The 14,791-nt window shown below is 40.8% G+C and overlaps 1 long non-coding RNA gene across 1 annotated transcript in view; it reads right to left on the reverse strand.

Annotated features, from left to right (window-relative positions):
* Positions 1-4,402: 4,402 nt before the first annotated feature.
* Positions 4,403-14,791, reverse strand: part of LOC138851355 (uncharacterized) — a 62,497-nt gene continuing 52,108 nt past the window's right edge. Inside the window, exon 3 of the long non-coding RNA XR_011391172.1 lies at positions 4,403-4,855. This is a non-coding gene — a long non-coding RNA (uncharacterized lncRNA). The remainder of the gene's footprint in view (positions 4,856-14,791) is intronic.

Here is a 14,791-nt window from a genome sequence, read left to right on the forward strand (position 1 = left end):
GTCTGGAGAAGTTCTGTTCCAAAGTCTGGAACTAACTGAAGATCAAGCGACAGTGTTGAGACTTAAATACTGTCCGAAGGAGAGGTGCAGAGTAGTAGTAGTGAGAATGTAGCCACTAAGAGGTCACGTCCATCTCAGATCAAGCAATTCTCACTTGAAAAAGTTGTCCAAGGTGTTTTCTCTTCTGTACCAAGATGCCATTGTGTTGCAGTGTCTGACAGAGTGAACATCAAAGTTAGTTCCAGGCTTTGGAACAGAACTTCTCCAGGCTGAGGGACTGACAACCTCAAATCTACGACTTCAAGGGTGATGGACTGATTACATCGTCTTCACAACTCTACTGCTCCTGCCTACTTTCTGTACTCGACTGAAGAAGCCTACTGTGTAGGCGAAACGTTTCGGAATAAAATTGCCTAATGTTGCCTATGTGTCTTATGACTCAAGAAATCGTAATGACACGATTGCAAATAAACCATACCCCCGGCCGGGATTGAACCCGCGGTCATAGAGTCTCAAAACTCCAGCCCGTCGCGTTAGCCACTAGACCAGCTAGCCACAATAAGATTCATCCAACTAGGTATATTTCTGTGTACGAATGGTATATAATACCGACAAGATGAGAGTAAGACACATGTGCAACATCTGGGTATCTTTATTGTAGACGTATCGCCATCCAGTGGCTTTATCAATACAATAAAGATACCCAGATGTTGCACATGTGTCTTACTCTCATCAGGTATATTTCTACATCATTGGAAGGTTAGCACAGGCACCACTGTGACCACAAATGCAAGTTTTTACAGACGAATTTCTTGAGTCTTGATAATATAAAAGTAGATCTATCACCTACTTGATAATATATATGTAGATCTATAACACACTTTGTTAACATGAACGTAGATCAAGTACTAATATGGAGCAACTTGCAATATAAATAATGACGTAGTAAACGGCCTTACAAGTACATCTAACAATTTGACATAGACACAGATGATGATAAGTATAATGAATATGCACAGGTAAGAAGGGAGGCCCAACGACAATATGAGAATGACATAGCAGCAAAAGCAAGATCTGACCCGAAGTTGTTATACAGCCACATCAGGAGGAAAACAACAGTCAAGGACCAGGTAATCAGGCTAAGGAAGGAAGGAGGAGAGACCGACCGCGAAGTATTTGAGGAACTCAACAGGAGATTCAAAGAAGTGTTCACAGAGGAGACAGAAGGGACTCCAGAAAGACGGAGAGGTGGAAGGCACCACCAAGTGTTGGACGCAATACACACAACCAAGGAAGCAGTGAAGAGGCTTCTGAGTGAGCTAGATACCTCAGAGACAATGGGCCGGATAACATCTCTCCATGGGTCCTGAGAAAGGGAGCAGAGGCGCTATGTTTACTACTAACAACAATATTCAATACATCTTTCGAAACAGGAAGATTACCTGAGGTATGTAAGACAGCAAATGTAGTTCCAATTTTTAAAAATGGAGACAAACATGAAGTACCAGTGTCACTGACATGTATAGTATGCAAAGTAATGGAGAAGATTATCAGGAGAAGAATGGTGGAACATCTAGAAAGGAATGATCTCATCAACAGTAGCCAACATGATTTCAGGGATGGGAAATCCTGTCACACAAACCTAATGGAGTTCTATGGCAGCGTGATAGCAGTAAGACAAGAGAGAAAGGGGTGGGTAGGTTGCATTTTCCTAGACTGTAAGAAGGCGTTTGACCCAGTTCCACACAAGAGAATAGTGCCAAAAACTGGAGGACCAAGCAGGGATAACAGGGAAGGCACTACAATGGATCAGGGAATACTAGTCAGGAAGACAGCAGTGAGTCATGGTAAGTGGCGAGGTGTCAGAGTGGGCATCTGTGAAGAGTGGGGTCCCACAGGGGTCAGTCCTAGGACCAGTGCTGTTTCTGGTATTTGTGAACGACATGACGGAAGGAATAGACTCCAAAGTGTCCCTGTTTGCAGATGATGTGAAGTTGATGAGAAGAATTCATTTGGACGAGGACCAGGCAGAACTACAAAGGGATCTGGACAGGTTGCACACCTGGTCCAGCAGCTGGCTCCTGGAGTTCAACCCCACCAAGTGCAAAGTCATGAAGAGTGGGGAAAGGCAAAGAAGACCGCAGACGGAGTACAGTCTAGGGGGCCAGAGACTACAAACTTCACTCAAGGAAAAAGATCTTGGGGTGAGTATAACACCAGGCACATCTCCTGAAGCGCACATCAACCAAATAACTGCTGCAGCATATGGGCGCCTAGCAAACCTCAGAACAACATTCCGACATCTTAATAAGGAATCGTTAAGGACCCTGTACACTATGCACGTTAGGTCCATATTGGAGTATGCGGCACCAGTTTGGAACCCACACCTTACCAAGCACGTAAAGAAACTAGAGAAAGTGCTAAGGTTTGCAACAAGACTAGTCCCAGAGCTAAAGGGTATGTCCTACGAGGAGAGGTTAAAGGAAATGTACCTGACGAGACTGGAGGACAGGAGAGATAGGGGGGGACATGATAACGACATATAAAATACTGAGAGGAATTGACGAGGTGGACAGAGACAGAATGTTCCAGAGATGGAACACAGCAACATGGAGACAGTGTTGGAAGTTGAAGACGCAGATGAATCACAGGGATGTTAGGAAGTATTTCTTCAGTCACAGAGCAGTCAGGAAGTGGAATAGTTTGGGAAGCGATGTAGGGGAGGCAGGATCCATACAGAGCTAAAGCTCATGGTTCAGGGAGAGTGACGCAGTAGCGGCCAGTGAAGAGGCGGGGCCAGGAGCTATGACTCGACCCCTGCAACCACAACTAGGTTAGTACAACTAGGTGAGTACAAAATAATGTGATCAGTCGTGAGGATCTTACTGTCAACTCAACATGATCACAATAAGTCGTCTTTCCCATAAGACATAGAAGATTTAGCCTCTGTGATTATGTGCAACAAAATATCTTAACTTGACGTCAACTCACAAGAAGTTTGTTAGGAAACAGGTCAACCCTTATATTATCTTTACCCCGTGAGGTTACCAAGAACATATTGTTAGACATTCTTAAATTATCTTCACCCTGTGAGGTTACCAAGAATATACTGTTAGAGATTCTTATATTATCTTCACCCAGAGGGGTTACCAAGAATATACTGTTAGAGATTCTTATATTATCTTCACCCAGAGGGGTTACCAAGAATATACTGTTAGAGATTCTTATATTATCTTCACCCAGAGGGGTTACCAAGAATATACTGTTAGGAACTCTTATATTATCTTCATCCAGTGAGGTTACCAAGAATATACCGTTAGAGATTCTTATATTACCTTCACCCAGAGGGGTTACCAAGAATATACTGTTAGAGATTCTTATATTATCTTCACCCAGTGGGGTTACCAAGAATATACTGTTAGACATTCTTATATTATCTTCACCCAGAGGGGTTACCCAAGAATATACTGTTAGGGACTCTTATATTATCTTCACCCTACCAAGAATATACTGTTAGATTCTTATATTATCTTCAGAGGGGTTACCAAGAATATACTGTTGATTCTTATATTATCTTCACCCAGAGGGGTTACCAAGAATATACTGTTAGGGACTCTTATATTATCTTCACCCAGAGGGGTTACCAAGAATATACTGTTAGGGACTCTTATATTATCTTCTGTTAGGGACTCTTATATTATCTTCACCCAGAGAGGTTACCAAGAATATACTGTTAGAGATTCTTATATTATCTTCACCCAGAGAGGTTACCAAGAATATACTGTTAGAGATTCTTATATTATCTTCACCCAGAGGGGTTACCAAGAATATACTGTTAGGGACTCTTATATTATCTTAGAGAGGTTACCAAGAATATACTGTTAGAGATTCTTATATTATCTTTCTTATATTATCTTCACCCAGAGGGGTTACCAAGAATATACTTCACCCAGAGGGGTTACCAAGAATATACTGTTAGAGATTCTTATATTATCTTCACCCAGAGGGGTTACCAAGAATATACTGTTAGAGATTCTTATATTATCTTCACCCTGTGAGGTTACCAAGAATATACTGTTAGGGACATTCTTATATTATCTTCACCCAGAGGGGTTACCAAGAATATACTGTTGAACTCTTATATTATCTTCATTGAGGTTACCAAGAATATACGTTAGAGATTCTTATATTATCTTCACCCAGAGGGGTTACCAAGAATATACTGTTAGAGATTCTTATATTATCTTCACCCAGAGAGGTTACCAAGAATATACTGTTAGAGATTCTTATATTATCTTCACCCAGAGAGGTTACCAAGAATATACTGTTAGAGATTCTTATATTATCTTCACCCAGAGAGGTTACCAAGAATATACTGTTAGAGATGTGGGTATGTGTGTTATATTCATTGTATAGTGTTTTTATTATGTATCATAACAAAAATTAACATAAAATATTTCCATGAAAGTATTTTATAGAGAGAAAAGTCGCGGTGTAGTAACTATATTGTTGAAGTCAGAAGTCGAGTGAATCCTTAAGTGTTTGTTGGAGTGTTGCACACATGGCAAATATTAAACAATTGTTGGATCTCTTTGTTGAGTTGAAGAATCTTAAATCGAGTGTATAAAAATCTTTAATATGTAAAGTGTTGTGTGCAGGAGGTACTCTTAACAAGCAAAATTATGAAAAAGTGTTATCATTGATTATAGATAAACAAACTGAAGGACATATATCTATCAAACACTTGGAATGATGAACAGATAATGCATCTGATTAGCCATGTAGAGTGCAACCAAGACTTACTTTAACGGCATTATGACTTGCTAATAATTTGTTGATGGTACAGGTCACATACCTGGAAATGTATGAAAAAACAACTCTTTAGTTAAAGTAGGAAATATATTTGTAACATGTTCTTCAGTACAAAAATAACCAATAATTAAGGGTAGAATGTAGAAGAAATAGGGTAACGAGTGATAGTGTCGACAAGTTTGAACAAGCTAAGACAGGTAATGGTTGGGTGTTCTAATATCAAAAGTGTCGACACACTGCCAGCAAACCTGGTGGAAGCACTGATGTCCATACTGGGGTGAAAAATAGGGAGGAAACAGGAAAAATAAATGCACCAGCAGTGAACCCAGCTACAATAAATCCTAGCAAACAGAACAACAATCTATGTAAATACTGCGCATTGGATATCTGCAGGCATGGTATATCTGGTGAAACAGGTGAGACATGCACCTTTGATCATCCCAAAAAATGCCACACCCACATGACAATAGGAGAGTGCAACTTCCCCTCCTGTAACTTATTTCACTAAGAAATGTGTCACTCATCATTCCATGAAAGAAAATGCTACAACGCATACTACCAGGCACGTCACCTGAAGAGAACAAAAAGACACAGACCAGCCAGACTATGGGAAACAAAAGAGAGGAGCCACAACCTCTCCAGGGACAGAGGTTTTTAGGGCCAGAGGGAAAAAAATACTGGCAAGAAATGACAATAATCCTACACCACCTGAAAACACTTCTATAGCAGAGGCACGGACATTGGCCTCTACTCCAGAACAACAGATATTAGAGCCAGCAAATAAAACCTCCCTAAATTCCACCAATACAACGACATTTGTCTTTGCAAACATACAGGGTCTAAAGCTGTCAAAGAACATCAAAATTCCTTACATCAAGGGATTGCTCATGGAGTCAAATGCAATGTCTGCAGCATTCACAGAGACCCACATAAAGGATCATTAGGACAAGGAAATATGGATCCCAGGTTATAACCTATTCTGATGCTACAGACTAAACATGCAACAAGGGGGGGTTGGTCTGTATATCACAGAGTCAGTCATTTGCACAGAACTACTTAACACCTCAAATGATGTAGTTGAAGTTCTGGCGGTTGTTATGACCAAGATCATAATGAGATTAATTTATATATGTATTGTCCACTTAATATTATACTCGGAGTTTCTTTAATATTAGGTAAATTAAAGATTCCACTAGTTTATAATATTATCTGGTTTAGGAATATTCCCAGGTATGATGTGTATATGTATATACATCTTGAGTAATGTGTTAGGTAGGTACACCTGGCTAAGGTTTATAACAAGGTAAGTCCATTGGTGGGTAGTTTGCACCGCTCTACCCTCTCCCCCTTTGACGAGTTGACGTCATGAAATGATTTTCTGTTGATAAATAACAAAAAGGCACAATACCGTGACTGGAACGATACACAAATAACCCGCACATAAAAGACAGAAGCTTACGACGACGTTTCTGTGTATGGCCAGTTGACATTCACTGTTGACTGGGTGAACAACGTCTTGGCAGACCTACTAGTACTCTAGTACTGTTCTCTCCTGGTGTCTTGGAGAATCTAGTTGAGAAACTCCTGAACTGGCTTGAGTTGGAAATTCTGTGGTGAAGGCAGCAGGAAGTCATATCCAGATACAATGTGTCTACCAGCATCCTGGGTAGAATTCTCAGTGATATTGACCTCTCAGTGAAGGAGTTTCTTTTTAATGTATATACTCTTTCAAGTCATGTGTTACTATTGAGGAAACAGTCTTGCTCCTCTGAATATTTTCAAGTGTAGGGTCCGTATAGACACTGAAGGCGCTAATTTATGGTTAAGACCTGTAATATTGTATACCTACAATTTACTATTTTTACATGATTGAAAGAATCTCATTAAGTAATATTTAATTGATATTTACAAATATCCAAGAAAAGTATTTAAAATTTTTAATGAAAAGCCTGCAAAATGCTGAATAATTCTTATTTCCACCTTATGTTTCCAAGATTTGAAGTTCCTTTTTATTCTTGAAAGTGATTTTATTACCGTGGGCACTAATCCTGGCAAACGACTAAGATTCGAACCATAACAGCGGTAAAGACTGAAAACCAAAACCTTGTCATTGTGGTAGTATACAAGCTTTCAGATGCAACTTCTCAGCAATTCCAGGAGCAGCTTGAGAAAATTGACCACTGTCTGGAAAATCTCCCAACTCCTGCCCCAAACATCTTACTACTAGGAGATTTCAACTTGAGACACCTAAAATGGACGAGTATAGCAAACAATGTTTTAGCAGAGATCACCCCGGGAGGCAGCTCAGATGAAAATTCACATACAAACGAGCTATTAAATCTCTGCACCAAATTCACCTTAAACCAGCAAATAGTAGAGCCTACAAGACTAGAAACTACGCTGGACCTCATCTTCGCCAACAACAATGATCTGATATGTAATACAACTGTATCAAAGAAAATGCACTCAGATCACAACATAATAGAGTTACAGAAATGTATGCACAGGGCTCTGGACTCAGCATAATGTGAGCAGTCACAAAGGTCTCTTCACGAAATTCAATTTCAACAACAAAAACATACAATGAGATCAAATAAACCATGTCCTAAATGAAACAAGCTGGGAATATATCCTAAACAACACGGATCCAAACATTTGCCTTGAAAAAAATGAATTCTATGGTTCTTGAGATCTGCTCAAGACATATTCCATTAAGAAAAAGAAAGAGAAGATGTAAACTAGAAAGAGAGAGACGTTCCCTATACAGATGAAGGCAAAGAGTCACAGAGCTGCTGATTGAGGCCAAAATATCGGAAATACGAAGGGAGGAACTAGTCAATGAAATTGCAAATATCGAACTTAAGATGAAGGGATTTTACAGGAGACAAGACTCACAGGAAGAACTAAAAGCCATAAAGGAAATTTAAAAAAATTCTTCTCTTATGCCAAATCTAAGGGGAAAACAACATCCATAATTGGGCTCCTGCTTAGGCAGGATGGGACATACACAGATGACAGCCATGAAATGAGTGAGATATTAAAGTCCCAATATGACTCAGTGTTCAGCGAGCCACTGCCCAGAATGAAGGCCGACAATCCAAATGAATTCTTTCAGAACGAAACCCAAAATTTGGTCATCCCAACAATCTCGGATTTTATTCTAACTCCACAAGACTTTGAAGAGGCAATTAATAACATACCCATGCACTCTGCCCCTGGCCCAGACTCGTGGAACTCCGTGTTCGTCAAGAATTGCAAGAAGCCCCTATCGCGAGCCTTCGGCATTTTATGGAGAGGGAGCATGGACACAGGGGTCATCCCACACACACTAAAAACAGCAGACATAGCCCCACTCCACAAAGGTGGCAGTAAAGCAATTGCAAAGAACTATAAACCGATAGAGCTAACATCCCATATAAAAATCTTTGAGAGGGTTCTAAGAAGCAAGATAGCCAACAGCCAAGATACCCATCAGTTATACAACACAGGGCAACACGGGTTTAGAGCAGGTAGCTCCTGCCTGTCCCAGCTATTTGACCACTATGACAAGGATCTGGATGCTCTAGAGGATAAACAAAATACAGACGTAGTATACACAGACTTTGCAAAAGCTTACGACAAGTGTGACCATGGTGTAACAGCACACAAAATGCATGACAAAGGAATAACGGGAAAAGTTGGTAGATTGATCTACAACTTCCTGACAAATAGAACACAAAAAGTAATAGTAAACAGAGTAAAGTCTCAAGTAGCCACTGTAAAAAGCTCTGTTCCACAAGGCACAGTACTCGCTCCCATTCTATTACTCATCCTCATTTTTGACATAGAGAAGTAAGCCCTACCTCCATGTCTTCCTTTACAGATGATACCTGGATTGCCATGGCAGTGACCTCCATCGAAGACACTGCGAGACTCCAAGTGGACATAAACCAAATCTTCGAATGGGCCACTCAAAACAATCTGAACTCAACTACTCATATATGGAAAACTTGAAGAAATTAAAAATATGTCAGGGTATATGATAAATTCTAACTATACAATAGAACGGAAAAGTAATGTGAAAGACCTGGAAGTGATAATGTCAGAGGATCTCGCCTTCAAAGACCACAACAACGTATCTACTTCATCCGCCAGTAAAATGATAGGATGGATAATGATAACCTTCAAAACTAGGGATGCCAAGCCCATGATGATTCTCTTCAAATTGCTTGTGCTCTCTAGGCTGGAATACTGCTATACACTAACGGCCCCCTTCAAGGCTGGCGACATTGCAGACCTCGAGAGAGTACAAAGAACTTTCATGGCACACATAAGTATGATAAGGCACCTAAACTACTGGGAACAGTTGAAGGTCCTTGATCTGTATTCTCTGGAACACAGGCGAGAAAGATACATGATGATATACATTTGGAAAGTCCTGGAGTGATTGGTATCAAACCTGCACACGAAAATCACTCCCTATGAAAGCAAAAGACTAGGCAGGAGATGCAACATTCCCCCAATGAAAAGCAGGGGTGCCACGAGTATATTGAAAGACAACACAATAAGTGTCAGAGGCCCAAGACAGTTCAACTGCCTCCCAGCATACATAAGAGAGATTACCAATAGACCCCTGGCTGTCTTCAAGAAGGCACTGGACAGGCACCTAATGTCAGTACCTGACCAACCGGGCTGTGGTTCGTACATCTGCTTGTATGTGGCTAGCAGTAACAGCTTGTTTGATCAGACCTTGATCCGCTGTGAGGCCTGGTTTCAGACCGAGTCACGGGGGAGTTGACCCCCGATACTCTCTCCATGTAAACTCCAGGTAATAAAACTGGGATGATTGAATGTGCATAGATGAAGTGCGGACGATAAGGAGATGATTGCTGATGTTATGAATGAAAAGAAGTTGGATGTCCTGGTGCTTAACGAAACAAAGCTGAAAGGGGTAGGCGAGTTTCAGTGGGGAGAAATAAATGGGTTTAAGTCAGGAGTATCTGAGAGAGTTAGAGGTAAGGAAGTGGTAGCAATAATGTTGAAGGATCAGTTATGGAAGGAGAAGAGGGAATATAAATGTGTAAATTTAAGGATTATGTGGATTAAAATAAGGGTTGGATTCGAAAAGTGGATCATAATAAGCGTGTATGCACCTGGAAAAGAGAGAAGTGTAATGGAGAGAGAGAGATTTTGGGAGATGTTAAGTGAATGTATTGGAACCTTTGAACCAAGTGAGAGAGTAATTGTGGTAGGAGACGTAAATGCTAACGTAGGAGAAACTTTTAGAGAGGGTGTGGTAGGTAAGTTTGGGGTGCCAGGTGTAAATGATAATGGGAGCCCTTTGATTGAACTTTGTATAGAAAGGGGTTTAGTTATAGGTAATACATATTTTAAGAAAAAGAGGATAAATAAGTATACACGATATGATGTAGGGCGAAATGACAGTAGTTTGTTGGATTATGTATTGGTAGATAAAAGACTGTTGAGTAGACTTCAGGATGTACATGTTTATAGAGGGGCCACAGATATATCAGATCACTTTTTAGTTGTAGCTACAGTGAGAGTAAAAGGTAGATGGGAAACAAGGAGAATAGAAGCAGCAAGTAAGAGAGAGGTGAAGGTGTATACACTAAAAACCGCCAAAACTTCAGCTACATCATTTGAGGTGTTCAGTATTTCTGTGCAAATGAGCGACTCTGTGACATACATGCCAACTCTCCCTTGTTGCCTTTTTAGTCTGTCGCATCGGAATAGGTTATAACCCGGGATCTATATTTCGTTGTCATAACATTCCTTTATGTGGGTCTCTGTGTATGCTGCAAACAATGCATTTGACTCCGTGAGCAATCCCTTGATGTAAGGAATTTTGTTGTTTTTTGACGGCTTTAGACCCTGTATGTTTGCAAAGACAAATGTCGTTATATTGGTGAAATTTAGGGGGTTTTATTTGCTGGCTCTAACATCTGTTGTTCTGGGGTAGAGGCCAATGTCTGTGCCTCTGCTCCAGAAGTGTTTTCAGCTAATGTAGGATTATTGTCATCTCTTACCAGTCTTCCTGGTCATAGAAAACCTCTGTCCGTGGAGAGGTTGTGGCTCCTTTCTTTTGTTTCCCATAGTCCGGCTGTTCTGTGTCTTCTAGTCCCCTGTAGATGATGTGCCTGGCAGTATGCCTTGTAGCATTTTCTTTGTAAAATAAAAGGACACAAGTGCAACTAATGTGACATTTTATTGTGGCAACGTTTTGCTCTCCAGGAGCTTTGTCAAGCCATAACAGAAGCTCCTGGAGAGCGAAACGTTGCCAAAATAAAATGTCACATTAGTTGCACTTGTGCCCTTTTACTTTATATATTGTCGGTAATTCTACCAACATTATTACAGCATTTTCTTTCATAGATTGATGAGTGACACATTTCTGGATGAAATAAATAACAGGAGGGGAAGTTGCACTCTCCTGTTGTCATGTGGGTGCAGCATTTTTTTGGATGGTCAAAGGTGCAAGTCTCACCTGTTTCGCCAGATATACCATGCCTGCAGATACCCAAGGCATAGTATTTACATATATTGTAATTATGTTTGCTAGGATTTATTGTAGCTGCATTCACTACTAGTGCATTTATTTTTCCTGTTTCCTCCCTATCTTTCACCCCAGTATGGACATCAGTGCTTCCACCAGGTTTTGCTGGTAGTGTGTCGACACTATTCCCTGTGGCATCACCCCATTTTAGTCCACCTCGAGCTGTATCTCTATTTTGAACCTCTGTGGTCTGAATAACATTGTCTTCACTCTCCTCCAGAGCAACACTAGTAACCTCACGAGCACTGTCTTCCATGACATCACTAGAACCCTCTGGAGCACTTTCCTCCATGACAGCACTTGCACCTTCAGGAGCACTGTCCTCCAGGACTTCACTAGCACCCTCAGCACTGTCCTCCAGGACTACACTAGCACCCTCAGGACTGTCCTCCAGGACTACACTAGAACCCTTAGCACTGTCCTAAAGGACTACACTAGCACCCTCAGCAATATATATATATATATATATATATATATATATATATATATATATATATATATATATATATATATATATATATATGTCGTGCCGAATATGTAAAACTGGTCAATTAGCAAGAACTCATTTAAAATTAAGTCCTTTCTAAAATTTTCTCTTATACGTTTAAAGATATATTTTTTTCATTAATGTTAATGTAAAAATTTATAATTTTGCACCAAAAGAATCTTAGAAAACTTACCTAACCTTATTATAACAAGAACAATTTATTTTAGCCTAACCCAACTAAATATATTTTAGATTTGTTTACAATAATTTAATACTAAACAAACACAGTGAAATATATTTTTTTCGTTAGGTTCAGAATGATTTTGGCGAAATTATTGCATACACAAATTTTCACTTGTCCTATATGGCAGGATGAGCGTTGCTATTTAAGCCAAGATCGCAAGTTCTGCCTATTCGGCACGACATATATATATATATATATATATATATATATATATATATATATATATATATATATATATATATATATATATATATATATATATATATATATATATATATATATATATATATATATATATATATATATATATATATATATATATATATATATATATATATAGGATGGGGTCCACCTCTGGTGTAAATTGTGGGACCCATAGCCTTGGAGAAGTGGATAAAAAGGCTTCAAGGAAGAATATTTGGATTTCTTCCTAAAGCCGTTTGAATATTCCACTTCCCCTACCACCCCGTCTTTTCATTTTTTTTTTTTTTACCAATAGGAATATTTTATTACATAATATGGTACAGAAGATTTAAGAGATACATTGTTGATATAAAGGTGGCATATACGGTACATGTTGTTACGTGTGTATCACCGATTATAAGGCGAAAATCTCATCCAGCTCCTCAGAGCTGGGGCGTGTGCCCAAAATACAGCAGGCATTACCCCTTTGAACAGCCGCACTGAGCCGCTGGAACAGAAAACTAGCTGCCCTGGGATCCCTAGTTACCCTGATGAGTCTTTTTCCCAGCTCCTTAAGGAATTTAGATGCACTCTTTCCCCATGAGCCAAGGGTCTCTGAGCCTATGGGAACAAACATATAATGATGGGCAAGTTCTCCATATTTTCTAGACTTTTGGGACTCCCTGAAGCTGGCAGCTGCCCCTCCTTCCTCCCTGGTGTATTGGAGATAGGTATCAGCCAAGGTAGATGCACATGTATAGTCCCACACCACCTGCTTCCCATCTGTCCAGGCTTGAAGGGTGATACCATCTGGACGCTTCTGGCTGCCATCAGATCTGCATAGTTGGGGTGGCTCCCTTACTGCTGGGCATCCAGCTGTTGTGAGGCTCCTCTTGATAATGTTATTAACCTCCTCATGTCTTGCAATCTTTCCCTCGGATTTACGGCACACAAGACCATGGTACCCGAATCGGTCTGCTGCTTCACTGCCACAAATACACCTGTGTTCGGCGAGAATAGGGGCGGCAAGTCGAAGGGCAACACCGATGCGGATGGTCTGTGGGTCGAGGCGTGTGCCAAGGCTGGAGTTGGGAACAGCCAACAGAAAGTCCCCAGCATGAGGGGCTCTCACTGCCAGGAGGCGGGCTCTATCCTTCCCTGACACACTCTGAAGCATTGTTGAGGCTATATTTTCCACTATTGGACCATCCCAGTGCGATTGTTTGTAGTTGTTGGGGGGAGCAGGTCTGGTTTCAGAGCCCGTTAGATTATCCCAGATCATTGCTCCGTCAATGAATTTTTGGTCCTGGACTCCAATCTTGTCCCTAAGATGTTCAGGGAGAATCGCTGCTACAAGCTCTCTGGATGCAATACACGAGGACAGAAAAGCAGGTAACGCAATCTGTGATGACTTGCGGACACCAATGCCTCCTAGTCTGACTGGAAGTGTAGCTTGGTTCCACTGCCCGTCTTCTAGAGTAAGGTTAAGTACTTTCGTAAAAATCTGCCTCAGAATACTGTCATATTCGTGCAGTATAGGGTTATCATATGAAGGTGCACATCTTAGGAAATATGTCAACCTGGGCAGACTCAAGCACTTTGTGAGAAGGTACAAGGCATCGTGGGTGTCCAGATTGCCTATTCGTTGTTCCATTCTCCTTAACTCTTCCAATTTCTTCCTGAGAATTGTGTCAATGGCATTGCTTCCCAGAGGTGCTCCTAGCAAGACACTATTTGTGGGGGCAATGACTGCTGCTCCTGGTAGTTTTGATCTCACTGCATTTATCACTTGTTGACTGACTGAGATGATTTCACATTTGGATGGATTCAGGATGAGACCCATTTCCTGTCCCCGTGTCATTACCTGTGTAAGGTCATGTAGGAGGGACTCCTTTGTACCTGCTAGTGTGCCATCATCTAGGAACCAGATGTTTAGCTCGCTGGTCAGTCTGACTGTGATTTCCCTAACTGCTATACAGAAGAGAAATGGTGCAAGAGGATCTCCTTGTTGGACACCCTCCGATGATGTGATTTCATGCTCTCCAAAGAGAAGCATTGATTCCTTGCTATACCCAGCTGAAACAAAAGGGAAGAGACCAGGGAAATGTTCTTGTACTGCTGCTAATACCACGTCTCTTTTCAGGAGATTGAACGCATTCTTGAAATCTAATTTTACCACTGCATTGTCCTCAGGCAGGTTGTTGATATACGCCCTTGTTGCATGAACCGCTGCTTCACTTCCTTGAGAGACCCCAAAGCCAAGCTGGTTTGGTTGAAGCATCATGGCTGCCTGTGCACGAATACTTCGGACAGCAGCTTTGGATACGAGGCGGCGTAACGTGTTGCCTACTGCAATTGGCCGAATTCCTCCATCCTTCTTTTTAAGTGCACAAAGTGTTGCACCAAAAAAGAAAGGTCTAATTTCATCAGGAATCAGACCAGCCAAGGAATTGTTGACGAACCTTGTGATCTCTGAAAGCAGTGTCTCTGCAATTTCCCCAATAACTGGATT

This window comes from Cherax quadricarinatus, unplaced genomic scaffold (genome assembly GCF_038502225.1).
Source record: "Cherax quadricarinatus isolate ZL_2023a unplaced genomic scaffold, ASM3850222v1 Contig402, whole genome shotgun sequence".
In the NCBI taxonomy this organism is placed as follows: domain Eukaryota; kingdom Metazoa; phylum Arthropoda; class Malacostraca; order Decapoda; family Parastacidae; genus Cherax; species Cherax quadricarinatus.